The 21,221-nt window shown below is 43.1% G+C and overlaps 1 long non-coding RNA gene across 2 annotated transcripts in view; it reads right to left on the reverse strand.

Moving 5' to 3' along the window:
- LOC128346717 (uncharacterized) overlaps nucleotides 1–5,164 on the reverse strand; it is a 98,934-nt gene extending 93,770 nt beyond the window's left edge. For both annotated transcript variants that reach the window (XR_008317152.1, XR_008317151.1), the window contains exon 1: nucleotides 5,104–5,164. This is a non-coding gene — a long non-coding RNA (uncharacterized LOC128346717). The remainder of the gene's footprint in view (nucleotides 1–5,103) is intronic.
- Nucleotides 5,165–21,221: the final 16,057 nt, after the last annotated feature.

A 21,221-nucleotide genomic window follows, 5' to 3' on the forward strand; every position in this document is an offset into this window, starting at 1 on the left:
CCTACTCAACTTAGGCCCCCCAGCTGTTTTTGGACTACAACTCCCATAATCCTCAGTCACAGTGGACAATAGCCAGGAATTATGGGAGTTGTAGGCCAACATCTGCAGGAGGGCCGAAGTTGAGCAGCCCTGGTCTACACAGACTGTCAGTGGCTTCTCCAAGGTTGCAGGCAGGAATCTCTCTCAGCCCTATCTTGGAGATGCCAGGGAAGGAACTTGGAGCCTAGATGCTCTTCCAAGAGCAGCTCCATCCCTTAAGGGGAATATCTTACAGAGCTCACACTTCTAGTCTCCCTTTCGTATGCAACCAGGATGGATCCTGCTTAGCTTAAGGGGACAAGTCATGCTTGCTACCACAAGACAGCTCTCTTCATATAGAGGTTGACATTTTGCTGTGGTGGCAGTATGGCTTAATGTCCCTTTCTATACCTACCATGACCTCAATGCCTGCTATTATCCATTATTTGTTTATTCATTTCATTTAAAAACAAAATTGGGAGGGCAGTAATAGTGATGGGACAAGTTTATTTCCATATGATAAAAACAGTTTGGTAGCCTCAGTGCTACATCTCTCAAAAGATGGGCCCTGACCTAGCTAAAGTTAGTTATAACTAAGCCAGCAATGCCTTTTGCTAATGGGAAGAACCCCTGCTTCCCTTCCTCCTGAAAAGGGTCCAGAAGGCCTTCATGGTCTTCTGGACCCTTTTCTGGCCTTCAAGGGTCCAGAAGGCCCTGCTAACTTGGCAAAGAGGCACCTTTTAACGTGGTGATTCTCTTTATTTAGCAGGGGGAGAGTAACTGGCCCTATCCATCCCCAGCACAGTACCGCCAGTGACTGTTGCTGGTGTCTAGCTTGTGTTTCTTTTCAGATTGTGAGCCCTTTGGGGACAGGGATCCATCTTATTAATTAGTTGTTTCTCTGTGTAAACCACTCTGAGCCAGTTTTGGAAGGGCGGTATAGAAATCGAATGAATGAATGAATGAATGAATGTACTGATGGGGGGGGGCATATCTGTGGCAGAAGGCCAGGGAGATTATCTATGGTGGGGGAGAGTCTCTTTGGTTGGGTGTGGCAGGAGGACTGTTCTGTGCTGGAGGATGTGGGGGGGGGCTTCTGTGCTGTGGAATGGGGTGCCCATCTGTGTGTGTGTGGGGGGGGGTCAGAGTATATTGAAAGTTTTCTCTTGCTCAGGAGGCATTAAACAAAATCAGAACTGAACAATGAAGCAAGGCTATATTCCTTCCTGCCCTCAAATAGCAACATCTTGTTAACAGCACAGAAATGCTGCTTTGATAATGCTGTATCTCTCATATAGAAATTGCTGTGTCCATGTGGAAAAAGAAGAGAAGAATTAGAAAGTAGTATCTTGTCAGGTCAGGGGTTTTAGCCTTAGACTCACATGAGGATGAAAAATAGGTAGTTCAAAAGCCAAAGACTTAGAGAGAGTGCCTGGAGGAAGGAACAGATCAAAGAGCAGCTCAGCAGATTTCTGAGCCTTACAAAGAAGCATGCTATGAACTTCCAGCCTTCGGAAAGGGGACTTGAGGGCTTGAAAGTAAAGTTCCTCTTGGTCTTTCTGTGGCCTGCTGGAATAGTGCCCCTCTCCCCCCACCATTTCTTTCACACCATAGATGTGTGTAGACATTTATAGAATGTTTAAGGGACAGATTCACACATCAGAAATCAACACCCACATTTCCTAGATTAAGACAGTAAAAAGCAGCAGCACCATTAAAAAAACAATAGGCCACACACAGGATTTTAACATTTAAAGAGATGGCAAAGACATTCCAGAGCATACGCACCGAGTAACCACTGAATCAGGGATTCTAAAATATGGGACTCTGTGTCCTTTGGAAATGAATCTTATTGATATAAGTACAGCCTTTCAGGAAAACTTACAGGGCGACTAACAGCTAAAAATATATATCAACAAAAGTCTAAAAAACCCCACAAGGCACAAAATGTTTCATCAATTTAATCAGCTTGTTCTGGTCATTGACTGAAATAAAGCTGATTCATCAATTTAAACAATAAAAACTAACATTTCTCAGTGCATAACATCACACAAAATAAAATAGCAGTGAAAACAGCAATGAAAGAAGAAAGTAACCAGCATAATAATAATAAATACATCATATACCAAAAGCCCAGAAGAGTGAATTTTTAACTTGGTTCTGGAGATCCATGAGAACCTGAGAAGGGGGTTGGGTCCAGAGTTCCCTCTAAAGCGTGCACATTTGCGTGTGCTCACATGTTTTCTGATTTCCACTCAGGGTGAATCAGGAAGGTCCCATTCTGAATGTATGTGTGCACACACTGCCTTGATATTGCTTCCCAGAATTCCGCACACAAAAGAAAAAAACTAGGGAGAACACTGGCTGGGACCCTGTCTAAAGGTGCCTTCCCAGAAATGTTTGTCATGGAACTCAAGCAGCCCTCTCATCCTATGCCTCCAAATATTGTATCACTGGCCGGCTTTGGGCATAATGCAGAACTGTGGGTCCAGTTCACTTGTAATTCTGCCCGCCCCCTCCTGTCTGCATTTGGACAAAATGGAGAGCTCCTTCTCTGCAGTCTCACAGAAAGAAAATAGTATATGCAGGGCGGGGGGCGGGAGTCCCTGCTGCAGTTTCTGAGATTTTCCTGCTGAGGGCCTGATGCACCTATGTTTTTAGCTCCTCTGCTTCTGCACTCACCCTCATACTCCTAACTGAGAATGGAGAATTCTGGTCTTTCCTCCTTGGTCTGTGGACAAGATGCTGCTCTGTGGGTAACCCTGCTCTGACTTGTGCTTCTTCAGTTGCCACTCAGACTGTTGTTGCTTCTGCAGGGGTGATTGTCATGTGGAAGGAAGGGCTGGGCTGATGCTCCACCAACCCAGTGCTGCTCTTGACTTGGTAGCCCTTCCATTTCCTCCAGACATGGAAGTATCAGTTGTGGGTGGGTGGGGTTATGTGCAGATGCCCACAGTGCCAAGACCCACCCAACCTGTGACAGTTTGCATTTTTTTAGTCTTTTTTTCAAGGTGTTATTTATATATTTAAACACATATAAATAACACCTTGAACAAACATTTAGTTAATGTTAACATTTAGTTTTTGTGTAGAGCTGGGTATAAACTATTATTATAAGTATGTGTAGAAGGTTGGTTTCTACAACAGGGGCAGCAGTGAGACCCCTGCAGGAAGGATAAAGAAACTCTGCTTAGAATGTGAAGAGGGGAGAATGTGAGCTCTAAGCTTGGATCAAGAGAGGGGTAGTGAACAGGTGGGGCTTTGGAGAAGAGAGGCTTAGGAAAGGCAGAGGGCAAATCTGCTCTCTGGTAGAAAGCCTATTGCCTATTCACGGAAAGACCTGAAAGTCCTGAGAGGGGAGGCAGGTCAGGAATGAAGTGATCAAGCTAGGCACCTAATACCTATGTGAAGATGAGAAAACACACACAAAAACCTTAACTGTGTAGCATCTGGGAAATAAGAACATAAGAACAGCCCTGCTGGATCAGGCCCAAGGCCCATCTAGTCCAGCATCGTGTTTCACACAGTGGCCCACCAGATGCCGCTGGAAGCCACAGGCAGGAGTTGAGGGCATGCCCTCCCTTCTGCTGTCACTCCCCTGCAACTGGTACTCAGAGGCATCCTGCCTTTGAGGTTGGAGGTGGCCCACAGCCCTACGAATAGTAGCCGTTGATAGACCTCTCCTCCATGAAGTGATCCAAACCTTTCTTAAAGCCATCCAGATTGTTGGCTGTCACCACATCTTGTGGCAGATAATTCCACAAGTGGATTGTGCGTTGTGTGAAAAAGTACTTCCGTTTGTTGGTCCTAGATTTCCTGGCAATCAATTTCATGGGATGACCCCTGGTTCTAGTGTTATGGGAGAGGGAGAAGAATTTCTCTCTATCCACCTTCTCCACACCATGCATGATTTTATAGACCTCTATCATGTCTCCCCACAGTCATCTTTTTTCTAAACTAAAAAGCCCCAGGTGTTGTAGTCTTGCCTCATAAGAAAAGTGCTCTAGGCCCCTGATCATCTTGGTTGCCCTCTTCTGCACCTTTTCCAATTCAACAATGTCCTTTTTTAGATGTGGTGACCAGAATTGTATGCAGTACTCCAAGTGTGGTTGCACGATAGTTTTGTATAAGCACTAGCACTTACATTTATATACCGCTTTATAGCCGGAGCTCTCTAAGTGGTTTACAATGATTTTAGCATATTGCCCCCAACATTCTGGGTACTCATTTTACCGACCTCGGAAGGAGGGAAGGTTGAGTCAACCTTGAGCCCCTGGTCAGGATCAAACTTGTAACCTTCTGGTTACAGGGCGGCAGTTTTACCACTGCACCACCAGGGGCTGTTATAATGCCCACCAGGGCATTATAATATTAGCCGTTTTATTTTCAGACCTCTTCCTAATGATCCCTAGCATGGAACTGGCCTTTTTTCACAGCTGCCACACATTGCACTGCTGTAAATTATAAGAATTTTGACATCACTATGAAACCAATATGCTTATGTACATCTAGAACTTGTAGCCATCACACTTAAATAACTTTTGTTAAATCAATAAAATCATGTTATTTAGTTTTATCAAGTATGTTATATTTCCTTTCCTACCACAGCAGAAGAGACACCCCATCGCCCAAGCAAGAGTAGGGAGAAGTGAGAGTTGATCTCATATCCTGCCAAATCATGATGACCCCTCTGCCTTATCTGCTTTGCAGGTGGAATGGTGCTTGGGTGAGCCATGAGATGCTTGTAGCGGCATGGTCCCTGACATAGGTACTTCACACTTAACAGCATCAGTGCCATACAGATATCCCAGGAAGAAGAAGAAGTCCCACAATTAGGTGCCACTGTAGAAAAGACCCTGCCCCTGGTCATCAACCATCTCACCTCTAAAGATGGAGACTCCCAGAATAGGGCTTCAACCATTTCAAAGAACAGGCAGGTTCACATGGAAGCAGTTGTCTTTTCATATGCTGGGTTCCCAAGTCATAAAACAACCACATTGAGTTGTGCCCAGAAACTGTATACCTCCTGCTTGCTCAGCCCAGATATGCAAGCTTGTGCAAGAGCCATAGACAGTGCTTTCTCACCTTAATTTTTTCTAGCCACTTCCTCTCCATCCACCTTATGGTTGACCATCCTCTCTATCACCTTATGGTTGACTGAAGTGATGAAGCCACAATATTTATATGAATGTTCTGACGTGTCACAAACCAGTTTATGAGGTCACCCCAGCCTTTTGTCTGAATCAACCTTTTCAAAGAAGACAATGGGAGAGATCTTTGCATGCCGACAGAAATATTTGAGTCAGAGTTTTCATTTAGTAATCAGCAAGCTCCCTCCAACCCACATTGTGATTAGCTTTGTTTTTCCAAGCTGTCTCAAAGAGAGCGGAACCATTTTGTTTAACTGCAATGTAGAGTTGCAGTGATACTGTTATATGTGCGTTTGGTTTGTAGTGCTGACAACACTATTCATGACATGACGCTGATGCAGCAGTTTTATAGGTTAATTGTATTGTCCTTGGTTAGAACTTCTCACAAGCAACTATCTCAACTCATTAGTATGGAACAGGTGCAGAGGTACAGTACAATAAGAAAATGGGAATCCAGGTTTCAGTGAAAATGATGGCAATATAACTTTATGAAAGGTTCCAACAAAGAGGTGTTATCCATTCCACCATTTCCAGTCTGTGAATCTGTGGTAAAAGGCTGCCCTGCAAATGTTTAAAGTACACTACTTTCTGGATTGAAAATACACATTTAAACTGGGAAGGTAATCCTAGAATTAATAGAAATTTAGTCGGAAGAGACTGTGGAGGTCTTCTAGTCCAGGGATTCTCAACTTTGGATCCCCAGTTGTTATTGGATTTCAACTCCCATAATCCCCAACCAAAGGCCACTGGGGCTGGAGATTATGGGAGCTGAAGTCCAGTAACAACTGGGGACCCAATGCTGAATCCCTGTACTAGTCCAACCCCTTTCCCAGTGCAGGAAACTACTATATCATCCCTGAAACCCAGATGACTTTCCAGCCACTGTTTAAAAACCTCCAGAAAAAGAGAATCTGCCACCTCACAAGAGACTGTTCCACTGTCAAACAGCTCTTACAGTTAGGAAATGCTTCCTAACATCTAGCCTTTCTTTGTAATTTCAGCCCATTGGTTCTAGTCCTTCTCTCAGGAGCAACGCAAAGCAAGTCCATTTCTTCTTCTGTGTGACAGCCCTTCAGATATCTGACCCCTCGCCATCTTTTGTTTTCTTCCTCTGAACCCATTTCAGTTTATCAGCATCATTCTTAAAATGTGGTGTCCGGAATTAGAGTATTCCAAGGAAGGTCTGACCAGCACAGATTGAAGTGGAATGATTACTTCTCATGATCTGGATGCTATGCCTCTGTTAAAGTGGCCTAGGACTGCATTAGCATTTTTTGCAGCTGCACCCCACTGGTGGCTCATGTTCAACTTGTCTACTAAGATATCTACAGTAAGTTCCTTTCACAGATACTAATGCCAAGCCAGGTCTCCCACATCCTGTAAATCTGCACTTGATTTTTCTTACCCATATATTACCCCTTTCCTTGAATCAGAATTTGGAGCCATCAGTTACCCACTGTGATGTGTTTAATGAGTTTTTTGCAGATAAAATCTCTCGTATTCAGACCAACTTAGATGGAGACTCAACAATTACTTTGGTGTCTGAATTGGAGGTGTCCAGCAACAACTCTTATGTGATTCAACTGGATCAGTTTCAGTTTGTGACTCCTGAGGATGTGGACAAGCTGTTTGGAGCGACGAGGCCTAACACTTGTTCTCTTGACCGTTGTCCAACATGGTTTGCCGCCAGCAAAAAAAAAGGTCGCCGGCAAAAAAATGGCCTCCGCACATGTGCAAATGGTCCCTGTGAGGCCCTAGGCCATGAAAGGCCTCACAGAGGCCATTTGAGCATGCACGTTAGCCTCCAAAATGGCGGTTGCACCAGTATACTGAGGCCCGAACGGGCCACAAAGGATTATTAAAATGGGCCGCGGTGGTGATTTAAGAGGCCAGCAGGGGGAGGGGAAACCTTTGCGGCCCCCCCCCCCCCAACGGCCTTTAGGAAGCTCCCTGAAGAGGTAACAGGTAAATTTTAAAAAATCATTTAAAAAAACCAACAACCACGAACTGGGGCAGGGGGTTTGGTTCGGACCAGCCAGACCAGGGCAGGGGGGGGGGAGTTTGGTTTTATCCTGAACCCCTGAACCGAACCCCCAAACCAGTTCGCACATCCCTACTCCAGAGACTATTTTGATCTACCTGTTCTAGATGCAGTCACACTTTCCCAAAAGGAAGAGGTACACAGTCTGGAAGTACTTCTGTATCCACACCTCTCCCTGGTATCTCAGGTTGAAGGAGTGGCTAAAGGGGCTTTCTATCAGCTTTGCCTCATGCGCCAGCTGTGACTGTTTCTTGAGATGAACGACCTCAAAACAGTGGTACATGTACTGGTAATCTCCAGACTTGACTTCTGCAATGCACTCTATGTGGGCCTGACTTTGTACATCTGGAAACTCCAGTTGGTACAGAATGCTGTGGCCAGGTTGGTCTCTGAGTCATCTCGGAGAGACCACATCACTCCTTTGCTGATAGAACCATACTGGCTGCCAATAAGTTTGCGGGCAAAATACAAAGTGCTAGCTATAACCTATAAAGCCCTAAATGGCTTGGGCCCTAGGTATTTAAGAGAATGTCTTCTTCATTATGAGCCCCACCACCCATTGAGGTCATCTGGAGAGGTCCATCTCCAGTTGCTGCCAGCTTGGCTGGTGGCCACACAGGGACAGGCCTTCTCAGTTGCTGCCCCGAGACTGTGGAATGAGCTCCCTACTGAAATATGATCCTCCCCATCTTTGACAATTTTTAGAAGGCTTTTGAAAACCCACCTCTTCACCCAAGCTTTTTCAGCTTTTTAAATTTTTAGTTTTCAATCTGTTTTTGATTTTAAATTGTCTAAATTGTGTTGTTTTCCCCCGATCCCCTTTTTCCTTATATATTTCTTATAGTTGCAGGGGAGTAACAGCAGGAGAGAGGGCATGCCCTCAACTCCTGCCTGTGGCTTCCAGCGGCATCTGGTGGGCCACTTTGTGAAACAGGATGCTGGACTAGATGGGCCTTGGGCTTGATCCAGCAGGGTTGTTCTTATGTTCTTGTTCCTTTGTTTTTCCACCTTTCTTTTTTGAAAGTTATTGTTAATTGCCCAGAGAAAAAAGTTTGGGGCAGTGTACGAATCTGATTATAAATAAATAAATAAATAAATAAATAAATAATATAGGGCTTTACATTTGTTTCTGTTCCACTTCTTCTTGTTGGTTTTGGCCCAGTGTTTGAGCTTGTCCAGATCAGACTGAATCTTCATGCTTTCTTCTAAGGTAACTACCACCCCACATCTCACCGCCAGCTTCATGTCAGCTGCAAATCTGATAATCATCCTCTTCGACTCACTTTTTCAATTCATTTATAAAAACATTGAACAGCACAGGATCTAGGACAGAGGCCTGTGCCACTCCAACCCAATTATGTGTGAAATAGTCCTTAGAATAAAGAATTTCTTATCTGTTGTAATAATTATTTATTTTTTTACTTTAAGGAGGACCACACTGCAAGGCAATCAGTTTTGTACCTTATCTTTCAACATCAGAAGCTGGGAAGAGATAAAATTGTGTACTACAAAGGATCTGAGGGCACGCTTCATCCAAAATTAAACACTAAAATGCCATTGCTTTTAATGGGATAACGTTAAGTGAGTCTAATAAATATTTTTAAATAGAAAAATGGGCTGACATTCAGACTAGACTTGGAAAAAAAATATTCTCCTGTATTGTTTAGAATAGGAGAGGATATTTCAGAGAATTATTCTACTGATTCTATTAAATGTGTTAAAGCATATTCTTTTATAAGTCTGAATTAGACTTAGAAAAGAATATTATCCAACACACTTAATAGAATTGGTAGAATAATTCTCACAAATATTCTCTATTCAGACTAGTGCTGTGCCAATACAAGTGTTTTCTGTTGTGCAAGGGAGGGCATGATTTTTGGGGATTCTTCTGTATCTCTGCAGCCTTGTGTGCCTCTCAAAAATATGCCATTGAGGGTTGAGGAACCACCAGAAACATATTTTCAGGAGACATACTGCAGAAGGAAGGGGGGATTGCCTCAAATTGTACCTCCCACTATGCAATGGGAAATGTTATTGCACCACGGCAACATTAGTCTGATGTCAGCCATTATTTTTATGATATATTGTAAGTCAGTTTGGTAGTCTGGAAACCTTAATGCAGGGATTCTCAAACTTGGGTCCTCAGGTGTTATTGGACTTCAACTCCCATAATCCCCAGCCTCAGTGGCCTTTGGTTGGGGATTATGGGAGTTGAAGTCCAATAACATCTGAGGACCCAAGTTTGAGAATCTCTGCCTTAATGGGACAGAATGTACATGTTATAAATAAATAAAATGGGACTAGAACTTTACCTGAAACTTGTTTCTATACTCTGAGCCCATACAGGTATCCAGCCTACCCTAAGGCAAGCTCCATATTACTATAAGGTAGTTTGATCATCTGTATGATGCTGAACATACAATGAGTAGGGGTGTGCATTTTGTATTTTTCCTATTTTGGCTTTGGCCGAATCCAAAGCCCCCGCAATTCTGGAGAAGACTTTTGAGGATATCATGGACAGCCAGGAAAACAAACAAAAGGATCAGAACAAATCAATCCAGAATTTTCACTCAAGGCACGAATGTCCAGGCTCAAACTATCATATTTGAGACACATTATGCAAAGATCCAGCTCCCTTGAGAAGTGCATAATGCTGGGAAAATTTGAAGGAGAAAGAAGAAGAGGACGACTAGCAGCAAGGTGGATGGACTCAATTATGACAGCAATTAATGCACTACTGAGAGACCTAAAAGGCCAAGTTGAAGACAGATCATCCTGGAGAGAATCTATCTATGTGGTCAGTAAGAGTCAACACCGACTTGACAGCAATCAATCAATCAATGATACTGCAAGTGATAGAGACTTCACCAGACATGAGGTACAGATTTGTACTAAAATGGTTGTCACTGCCCACCCTCATTCATTTCCCCTCTTGAGAAAATTACCTTGTGATTACTGAAAGGACCAGTCTATATGTCACACTTCTTATATCTGCAGCCATTGTGACATCAAATAATGGACAGCCAGTTATCATACCACTGCTAAATCATGTGCCTATTTGGTTGCATTGCTAGAGATTGATAGTCTCTGCTGTTGGTTTGCTAAAATATATAAATGTTTTTATTTGATGGATTTTCATCCCACCTTTCTAAACTGGTCACCTTAAGGTGGTGGGGTCATCATCATCATCATCATCATCATCATCATCATCATCCAGCAGTGGACCAAAAAACAAGCAAACAAAAACCAGAAATGGGATGGAAATATTCCAGAGGGAAAGCTTTATTATGTACTTTCTAGAATCATTTTTCCAGTGTTTTCTATATGAAGAAATAATTTAGAAATGGGATCATAGAAAAAAACAATTTGCAATGTTTATTAGTATGGTATGAGCTGTCACCAACTGCAAAAACAGCCCAAGGCTTGCCAAGCAGAGCTTTTCTTTCTTTCTTTCTTTCTTTCTTTCTTTCTTTCTTTCTTTCTTTCTTTCTTTCTTTCTTTTGTAAATCATTGCCTTAAAAGATCAACCTTATATGTACCTGCAGAAATTATTAAGTATAACTTATAATTACAAAAACTCTGTATCAGTTTTATCTTCCTATTGTTCATAAAAGGCTGGCAAATAAAATACTGATTTCTCATTGCCAACAGTCTGGTATTTACACACAGACACACACGGAGAGAAAGCATGCTCCTTCCCCTCCTAAATCTTCTTCTTTCTCTCTTATTCACCAAGTCCCTCATTTTCATGTTTATTTTTTAAACTGCACACTGCTTAACCTCCATGATGCCCTGGTTGTATTTAAAGAGAACAGTTACAGTTTCAGCAATAGGAAGACATTCATATCATTTGAACAAACTGCATATGACAGTTGAGTAGTCCATTTTAAAAATAAAACAAAATTCAGTTTTGCTACCCCTGGTGATGATGGTGTCTCAAAACTAGTCTGAGGCACTGCATAGTTCTATGCGCCCGAGTTAGAGCAGATGAAACCATTCCCTCCCGCAATGTCAGACCTAGTGTTTGGAACCAGTAAAGTATTCAGAAGCAACTGACATCACAGAAGGAGGGATTTTAGCCAGCAGAACAAAGCCAGAAGAATCACAACAGCAGCGACCACAACGCGTCAGCTTCAGTAAGCCTGGCATCAGTGTATCAAGCATCCGCAGTACATCTCTTGTCCTTTCCCATTTCTCCTAGTGAAATACATCCCAGAAGCGGGGTAAGGATGTGCCTGAACCAAGTTTTGAGTGCAGGTTCAGCGCTGTGAGGAGGGGAGCAGTTTGGCACCGTGGGGAGGGGATCGGCAAGCGGGAGTTTAAGAAAGAGGAGACCATGCTCTTTCACCATGCTGACCATGCAAACAGTGCCTGCGAATGCACGAATGCCATGTGTGTGCTGTCGCTGTGTGTGGGTACTTGGGACACACACCACCCCAGCAGGAAGCTGCATGGGACAGTGTCCCTTTGGAGCAGTTTACAGGCTTCACGGCATCTGAGTAGTGTCTCTGATCAGCTTTTTGAACTAGTGATTGGTTATCTGGTTTGGCCAAATAATTACTGTTATTTTGGGATACAGCTGCAGAGGCTTTCCTGCTAATTAGCGTTCTGTTATAGGCTGTGGAGTCTTGGGGAGAGTTAGGATGCTTTCTGCCTGGAGGAACTTTATTGAGTATTACTATATTCTGAGCCTGCATATGTGAATATATTTACAAATTAATGTTGATATTGACCAGCTTTTCTCTTCATGTATAGTAATCATTTTTATGTGATAGTTTTGATTGTAGTATTGTTAATATAGCAATGGAGACTGATGAAATGTGCTCCTAAAGAAGCGTTTAGCGAAACAGCTATTTATCCTGGGGCAGCCATTGTGAGCCTTTTCCAGTCTCTTCAGTCAGCATTCAGCAGACTACACAGCATGTACTGTTTTCCTGTTATCAACTTTTGAAACCTTGAGTACAACTGATTACATCCCTATAATCGCTCCCAACTATTGGACTACAAGATAACTACAAGAGCTGTTATTGTGGATATGAGCGAATCTGGAGCTACATATTGATGCCAACTTCTGGCTGTTAGGTTTTTTTGCTTCCACCAGACTCGAGGCTCCTAGTGAGAGTTTACTATTTACGTGCATTGTATTCATTCATTCATACATGAGGTTTGTAGATGTAGACCTGGTTGGTTTTGTGTACAGCATATTTCAGTCATACACTTTTTGCATATATACTGATTTGGGGTATATTCTATATCATGTTTAGTATGTTTATTGATTAAATCTTATTTCCATCTTATTTCTATTTAATTGCCTATTAGATCATTCTGTTCATCGTTTGTTTTTGTTTTGCTCCCCTTCCCATGGCACCGAACCTGTGATCGAACTGTTCATGCACACCCTTAAAGTGGCCAGCAGGGGTTGGAACTTGGTTTCAGATGCAGAGATGAGATGTGTGGCACTGAACAGTCTGCTGAACCTCACTCACCTGCCTGTGAAGGTACCAAGATAATGGGTTATATGACAAGCAGAAATGGCAAAAGGTAGTCTAGAGCCAGTCTATCACTTGCCTATTGCACAGAGGTGGGGTCTGTGTCCTCCAGTGAGAGACCAGACCAAGAGAAGTTTAGGCCCGCTTGTTATAGCCTTACTTGCAAGGGGCACCTTAGCTGTGTTCCTTTGCTACTGTTTTTTTAATGTAAGCTGCATGTATGTAAGCTGTAAAGTTTTTGATGTAAAGTTTAATGTAGGTTGTATTACTTTGCTGTGCATTTGTATTATATTTCTGTAGCTCGTAATGGACTGGAAAAAGATATGTATGTATGTAGTCCAGCAGACCAAGAGAAGTTTAGTCCAGCAGGAGGAAGCAGTGAGTGAAGCAACTCCCTCCCCTACAGTGAGAGAGAAGCAACTCCCTCCCCTACAATGATTGGCCACCTCCAACAGAGTAGACAATGCTGCTCTAGATGGACCTATGGTCTGACTCAATAGGCAGCAGCTTCATATGTTCTGTTGGAAGCACCTTGACCTAACAGAAAATGAAGGCGTATCTTGGCCTGCTAGTCCTGGCTGATGTGTTTCATGCCAGTCATGAAGTGCTGCAGAGGCTATGGGCAATGCATTTGGAGCCCTCCTATTTCTGTGCCATGATGCAACTGGGATTATTTGAGGACCACACAAATAATTTAAGGTTTTGGTGTATGGGCTATATAAGTTGAAACCAGGAATCAATTGCTTGACATAAGCTTCGCCATTTTGTTTGAGTTTGTAATAAGAATTTGCTCATGCTGAAATAATTCTCACCCCGGTAGTTATTTTTCCCCCAGTTAGCAAAAATCATATTTAGCATGGGAACAGTGAGTATCTTCTCCCTACTCACTCACTCACTTCCTCCCCACCCACTCATGAACTCCTCCCCGCCCCGCCGTTTGCTCACTCACTTCTCCCTGCCACTTGCTCACTCACTCACCACCTACCCACTCCTCTTCCCTATCTGCATATGGAATCCCCAGTGCCCAATCACCATGGTGCATCTGCTCTGTTACCTCCGATTGGTAAAGCACTGTGTGGACAGGGCTTGCCACATACGACCTTAGCGTATTATATAGATAGAAGATAGATACAGTCAAACTTCAAAGCAAAAGAGATGACATTTTGGCACATTAAATAGTTGTTTAGTATCAGGCTGTCTGCTGCTATTAGCCCATCTAATGTTCACTATTACTCAGAGTGTTGCTATGCCCACAAAGGATCCAAAGCCCAGTGAAGCTGGGTCGGGGTGGGGTAGCGAGTGCAGTGTGTGATTCCATTAAGAAACACCACTCTTTACCACCTTGGGCTGCTTGGGAGCTTCTGGGAACTGGTGGCAGCTCACTTGGCATTCTGTGGGGAGGCTGCCTTGCACCCAGCACTCAGCTAGCCTCCATGCATGTGCAGAGGCCATTTGAGTGGTCAGCATGATCCACTGGGGAAACCAGGAGAAGTGGTTTTCTTTCCATTTTGTGTAGCAGTTGGTCTCTCTCTCTCTCTCTCTCTCTTTCATTTAATTTAAGAGCCAGCGTGGTGTAGTAGCTAGAGTGCTGGATTAGGACCAGGTAGGCTTGAGTTCACATCCCCATTCAGCCATGATACTTGCTGGGTGACTCTGGGCCAGTCACTTCTCTCTCAGCCTAACCTACTTCACAGGGTTGTTGTGAGGGGAAACTTAAGTATGCAGTACACTGCTCTGGGCTCCTTGGAGGAAGAGCGGGATATAAAATGTAATAATAATAATAATAATAATAATAATAAATAATAATTTAGTTGCTGATGAGATCGGGTGGAGCTTTTAAAAAAAATCAAATTACATTACATTAAAAACATTTACTTTTTAAGTTTTCTTCCTATTTCTTAACTGGCTACAAACTGAAGCAAAGAACACCAGAAAATGTTGACAGCTGTGCCTGACGGCTTTCTGGGAATCACCCACCTCCTTATCACTTTTTAAAGCGTGGGAGTCTGAGAAAGAGGCAAAAAATGGATGGGAATTTTAATCTGGGACTGCAGCCTTATGTGAGATCTTAAGGATGTTTACTCAGATGTAAGTCCTATTCAGTGCAGTGAGACTTACTCTTTGGGAAATGTGCTGAACATTTCAGCCCCTCCTCTACATTGCTGGGTTGTTATTTTAAATGTTTGTAGCAGTCTTTGTAACATTGTTTAGCAATAGTATTGGTAACTGCCCTGAATGTCCTCCTCCTTCCCACACCTTGGATGCTGCTTCTTTCCCCTCTTTGCTCTGTGCTGCAGCCATAGCCCGAGGGCAAGTGAGCGGGTGGCCAGTTTCTTCCTCCCTCCTGCTTCCCATCCGCTACAGAGGGGCACTTCTCCTTCCTCCCCTTCACTCACTGGCCACCAGCCAGCTTCCCTGCTGGCTTTTTCTCCTTCTGGGGGAGGAAATCAGTGAAGAAAAGAAAAGTGCTGGGATGCTCTAACTAGAGCACCTCAAGTACTTGTCTTCTTGTTCACAGACTTCCTCTTTTGCAAGGAGGCGGCAGCGGCAATGCAGAAGTCAACTGGCTGCTGCAGTGGCAGTGTGGGGAATGGGGAGTGCACCCTAGAGGGGTGAGTTGGGGGAGTGGAGGCAAACTGTGTGTCCCTCTCAGTGGCCCTGCCTGCCTCACACGTAGATCCAAAGTTGGCACTCTCTTGTTGGCTTACTTGTGAATAATTAGGACAACAGCAAGTGATATTTAACCCTTCTAAAGAAATTATGGCTCACTGAAAAGAGCACACTGTTCTTTCGGTTCCGGTGGGGTTTATTTTACTCACATTTTCATTAACCTTTACATTTAGAAGTCTATCATTCTGTCTCACCTTAGAAAGAATAGGGTTTGTTATTTGCACAAGCCTAATAAAAGTCCATTAATATTGTTGAAACATAATCAGTACTCCAAATTCTGAACTCCAGATTCAAATAGTATTGTTAACAGTATTCCATTTACTATTAATCACACCGCTCTTTGTTAGAGTCAAACCTTTGGATTGACTAGGGTTATTGAAGACTATAAATCATATAATTATGTAAAGTCATTCTAAGTCTCTGCTGGTGTAATGAATAAATTCATATTTAAGCTGTACTCCATTTCAGAGAAAGTCTGAAGAAAGAAAAGTCAAATTTATCTCTGTTTAGTGAGATCTTTCAGCATACGGTTGCTTTATATGCTTTTATGACTTCACCTATAAATTAAGTGATCCAAGAAGCTTCATTTCAGTAAAATAGCTGGGAGTTGTTTGAATTTCATTTTCAACTTTTATATAAAAAATATTTCTGCAGTTTGGAACAGATTGTGACTTGTTGCAAGACATGTGCTTTATACCTTTTATGGTTCCATAAAAGTGGATTAGAAGTTTTTTTTATTTATTTTGTTTTTATTTTTCAAATCAATTTACTGCTTTCTGCCTTGGGGCAAAAATAAGTAGCTAACAACATAATTAAAACAAAACCATAACAACAATTAAATCAGTAAACTCAGCAAATTAAAACCAGAAGAGATAGTATAAAATAGCCACAAGGCTAGCATAAAACCAAAATAATAGCAGACAGTCCCAGCTAAATCCACCCCAAAGGCCAAGTGGAATGACTAAGTCTCAAGAGTGTATCTGAAGTCTGGGAAAGATGGGGTAGCAAAAACTCTGGGAGCCAGAGATGGCACTGCTCAAATCTTCTGGAGGAGGGAGTTCCAAAGCCTGGGGGCTGTGTGGGGAAGGCCTTGTTCTACATCAGCTGAGCACCAGCTAGCATTGGCATGCAAAACAGACACCCACCCAACCAACCAACTTATAATCATAACAGATGAGTAGAATCATGTATCCATGCTCAAGTAATGTCCAAGTCAGATAAGTGCAATGTTATATTTGAAATTTCCTATGAAAGATATTTGGAAACTTCAGCTGGTTCAGCTAGGTTATTAACGGGGATCTGTAGAGCTGATCACATTTTGCCAGTGCTTAAAGACCTGCACAGGCTACCTGGGCATAATTCAAAATGTTGTTTTTGACCTCTAAGCCTTAAATGGTGTGGGGTTGGGGTACCTGAAGGACTGCCTGCTCCCATATGAACCTCCCTGTATGTTAGAATTTTCTGCTAAGGCTTTGGTCTAGGTCTCCTTACCTTCAGTCAGTGTCGGATTAACCTAGTAGCAACCGTAGCATTTGCTACGGGCCCTGCATTTTCAAGGGCCCCACACTATCAGTCATCACGCTTATAGTGTACATAATCTATAGTCTATCACGCTTCTCACCACCCAAATGGGCAGCTCGGCTGGTTTGCTTCGGCCCCCCTGAAGAAGCACGAGGTGCGGGGGAGCCTTTCATTGGCTGCCTGGCCTGTGCAGGGGAGGGGCTTAGTCCGTGCATCCGGCTTCAGCGTCCAGCCTCTTCAGTCCGATCCGTGAAGGCAAGGAGAGCGGACGTGGAGGCCGGAACTCTGCTGGCTGAGTGGGCAGGCCATGAAGGCTTGCGGCCTTGTCTCCGTGGGCAGGGAGGACGGGTTCCCACCCTTCAGGGTGGTGGCAGCAGCTGCAGCACAACAGGGATGGCAGAAACAGGGGACAGTTTTATCGCAACACACACACACCCCGGTTTGGTAAAGGGCCTGCGGGCCAGGGGAGGGCCAAACTCATTGGGCGACCTCCTCGGGGACCACGGGGTGGCATAGCAGACCTCCTCATGGGGGCGGTTTGCTTCCCAGGCCGTGACAGACGGTTCCCCATCTGAGGGGGAGAGCGGGCGTGGGGTGTGTGCTAGGGCCATAGCAGCCCCTTTCAAACAAAGGTATGTTTTAGTGGTATTGAAACACTTCCAGTGAGAGTTTATGTGAAAACTACTGGAGCGAGGAATCCTCTTCATGCATTCAAAATCTGAGTATGCTATGCTGTAGCCAGGTACAGGAGGAGGAAGAGAAGTGTGTCAACAAGCCATGACTCCAGCACTAATGCATCCTGAGCTTGCTTCTGCAGTCAAGCTCTAAACATGAGGCAAGCAGGGAGTATGACTATGGAGTATGTTGCACCAGGGACATGGGCGTAGGGTCCCTTGGACAAGGGAGGACAGTTGCACCTGGGCCCACAGGCAGGCCCCCCAAGGCCTGCCCCGCTTGCCCATGAGTTGCCTTGCAAACTTAGCACTCATTGGCTGGGAGCTTGGGTTTGGTGGGGGCAGCAGTGGCGAAGCTGTCAGCACTAGCAAAGGGTAGCCTGGCTGCATGCTTCAGCTTCTTCCTGGTTGCTCTTGGCAAATCACAGGAGGCAAGGAAGGAGCCTCAGCCCAGCTGGTTGGGAAGTGGAGGGACTGTGAACTTCATCTCTCAAGCACAGTAAATTAAAAAACCCGTTCCTCATCCCATATCTGTTTCGTTTTATTGTTACCCTTCATTAAGCTGTGGTGTGTGCTTGCATTTGAAAAGCCAGTCTGCTTGTGTTTGTTCTCCCCTGCTTCCTTCCCTGGTTTGAAACTCTCTCTGTCTCTCTCTGCATTACAAATGTGTAATAAAAATCCTCCTCACAGCCCAACAATATACCTTCTTGTGAGAAAATTAGTCTGTAAAGGTTTTTAATGTTTTTTTTAAAAAAATAAGCAGTGGCGGGAGGGGGGAGGGAATGTTATAACAAAATAGATCTGTCATCAATTCTGCCTTTTGGTTTAGCATGTGCTGTTGAGTTTATGTTAAGAATATTTATATTGTGTGCTGCTTTTTTTTTAGCAACAAAGTTCTCATAATGGCTTAAATAGCAAAATAGATGAGAAAATGGTTATTTCACAATATGTTTCTCCTTATAATAAATATTTTATTTAGCTTTGTGTGTGTAATAGTAGTTCATATATTGTCTTTTTAATAAGCTTGTAATGGACTAAAATACCACAACTTATTGAAAGTGTCTTCACAAATGGCTAAAATGAACATGAAGAATTCCCCCCTTCCCCACCAAAAGTCTTATTTATATACACTTGCTCCATCACAGGAAACTCCATTTTAAAAGCCCTTTAAATGTTGACTTGTTTTTAAATGCTAAAAAAATTGGGGTAGTTCCATATAATAAATTCTGCTGCTCTGTTTGAAATAAAATTGGTAGCTTTTCCTTCTGTAATGGATAGACATACACTAAATGTAGTTCATAGAAGAAATCTAAAAAATAAGAGGAAAGAAAGAAAGAAAGATTCCCTGCCCTTTGGGGACAAGGATCCGTCTTTCTTTCTTTCTTTCTTTCTTTCTTTCTTTCTTATTTTTCTATGTAAACTGCATTGGAAACTTTTGTTGAAAAGCGGTATATACATATTTGTAGTAATAGTAGAAGATCAAACTGGACTGCTTTTTTCTGCTGTGATAGGTGTAAAAAAGGCTATTCGAATTTGCTTCTGAGTTTAAGATTAATTGTTGTTGTTGTTGTTGTTACTACTACTACTACATGCTTAGGACATGGGACCAGGAGAAGGAGAGGAAGGCAGAGAGGGGTCCATTTTGAAATCTTGTCCCTGGGCCCACTCCAACTTTGCTACGCCCCTGACCAGGGACAGTGTGCTCCTGTTTCTTCTGTAACTGGGTATAGCATATACAGATTTTGAACACCTGAAGAGGTTTAGCGTCTCTTCCTCAGTTGCTCCCAGCCTTTCCCCAAGTGCATTTATAGGCATTTCCATAACTATACATGATATAGGTGCTTGCATTACTATATTTTAGGCACGAACTAAAACCCTTTTTATTTGTCCAAGCTTTTGGCAGCTTTTAATGTTTGATGATTGTTCATAATTTATCTGGTTTTTACTTGCTGTTTCTCCTTTGTAGTCACTGTAATGAGTAGTGTTTTTAATTGTATGCTCTAGCCTGATACACCCACCCATTTTTTATGTTTGGAAGGTGGAGGGAGGGAGAAAGGTAAACCAAATTCATTCTGATCACTAGAAACTATTCAGTGTGCAAAAAGAGGTATGGAAGAGAAAAGCAATAAGCCTGATCAGGTGGGAGGGCAGATTGAAAGGAAGCCAAGCAAACACTGAGATTGTTTTCACAAGCAGTCCAGCCCAGGCTTAGGCTGTCAAGCCTGGGCTTGGCTGCCCTTGAGAACTGCCGGGATCCATGCGAATCCTGGTAGTGCCGCAGAGCCAAACCTAGCGCCAAGGCCTGGCTCTTAGCTAAGGTTAACGATGCATTAACCTGGCTTGTGTGTCAGCATGGGTTCCTTGCAGCTTGCGCTGGCACAGAGACAGGGCCTAGAACACCTGCCCCCGGGGGAAATCCCCCAGTGCACTGCACTCGGCACACAGTGCATTGTGGGATACCTGGAGGCCAGGATAACGAGTCCCAGCCTCAGAGTGATCAGCCCTGCTCCACGCTGCATGGAGCATCACAGATTGTGTGGGAGTGCATTCTGTGCTCTCACCAAGCACAGGATGATCAACGGGGGGGGGGGATGGGGGGGACAAGGTTTGTGAAGCCTTTCCCTTCTCGCTCACCCAGTATATCATGTGAATGGCCCCTCTGAGAGAATATAATAAAAATCTATTCACAGGGTGATAATAACTGCCACTGAAAATTAATGAAAATTTTAACTAGTTAGAATTTATTTAATTTATTTATTAGCCTTAAATATTTACTTAAGTTAGAAGTTCCATAATTTCATATTCAACTACATAAAAGTGTGAAGTTAAAAATAATGTTAACTAGTACAAAGTTAGGTACACTCATGACAAATGCATCAAACACACGGAATTGCTTGCTAGCAATATTTTTTTATTTTTAGATGCAGTTAGTGGATTTCTTTTCCATAAACCCACAGAAATACACTAATTTACTCAGAACTCACTGTGCCTTACCCGAAATCACTGTTATACTTGTCATATGATTTTCAGAATAATAAAAAGTGTATAATACCAATATCTATATCAGATGCCTCTCACTCGCTCCATACTAGAATACTCATTAGGTATTAGGTATAGCAGCATGCCCATTAAAAAGCAGGAGATATTCATAGCTAGGTGAGAAGTGAAAGCTGACCCAACAGTTAACCTCTTGTTATTGCAATTGTCATTGTTCAAAAGGTACCAAAGTGTGGAAGGGTATGAAATATATCTGAATTAGAAATAATGAAAATAAAAACTGCACTGGAATTATAAAATCAGTTTATGGGGGGAGGGACGTTCAGTTACATAGAAGAAACTCATGTCAGTTAGAAAGTCCTTATTATGGTCTTAGACCAGAACCAATATACATAAAACAGTTATGAACATTTATATACATACATACTAGTTACATAACAATGCATTGATTGGGTCCATTAGCCAACAGAATGCAACGGGCTCGTATTACAGAACAGCAAAATTTTGCAACTAGTCAGTGGCACACCTAGGTAATTTTGGCACTTGGACCTGAAGGGCTTCGGACCCCCCCCCCCAGCTGCAAGGCCCCACCTCTTAAATTTTAAAAAAATCAAACTTCCATCCTGAGGGTCCTCCTGGGGGTCCTCCATCCTGGGGGGCC

This window comes from Hemicordylus capensis, chromosome 1 (genome assembly GCF_027244095.1).
Source record: "Hemicordylus capensis ecotype Gifberg chromosome 1, rHemCap1.1.pri, whole genome shotgun sequence".
Taxonomy (NCBI): Eukaryota; Metazoa; Chordata; class Lepidosauria; order Squamata; family Cordylidae; genus Hemicordylus; species Hemicordylus capensis.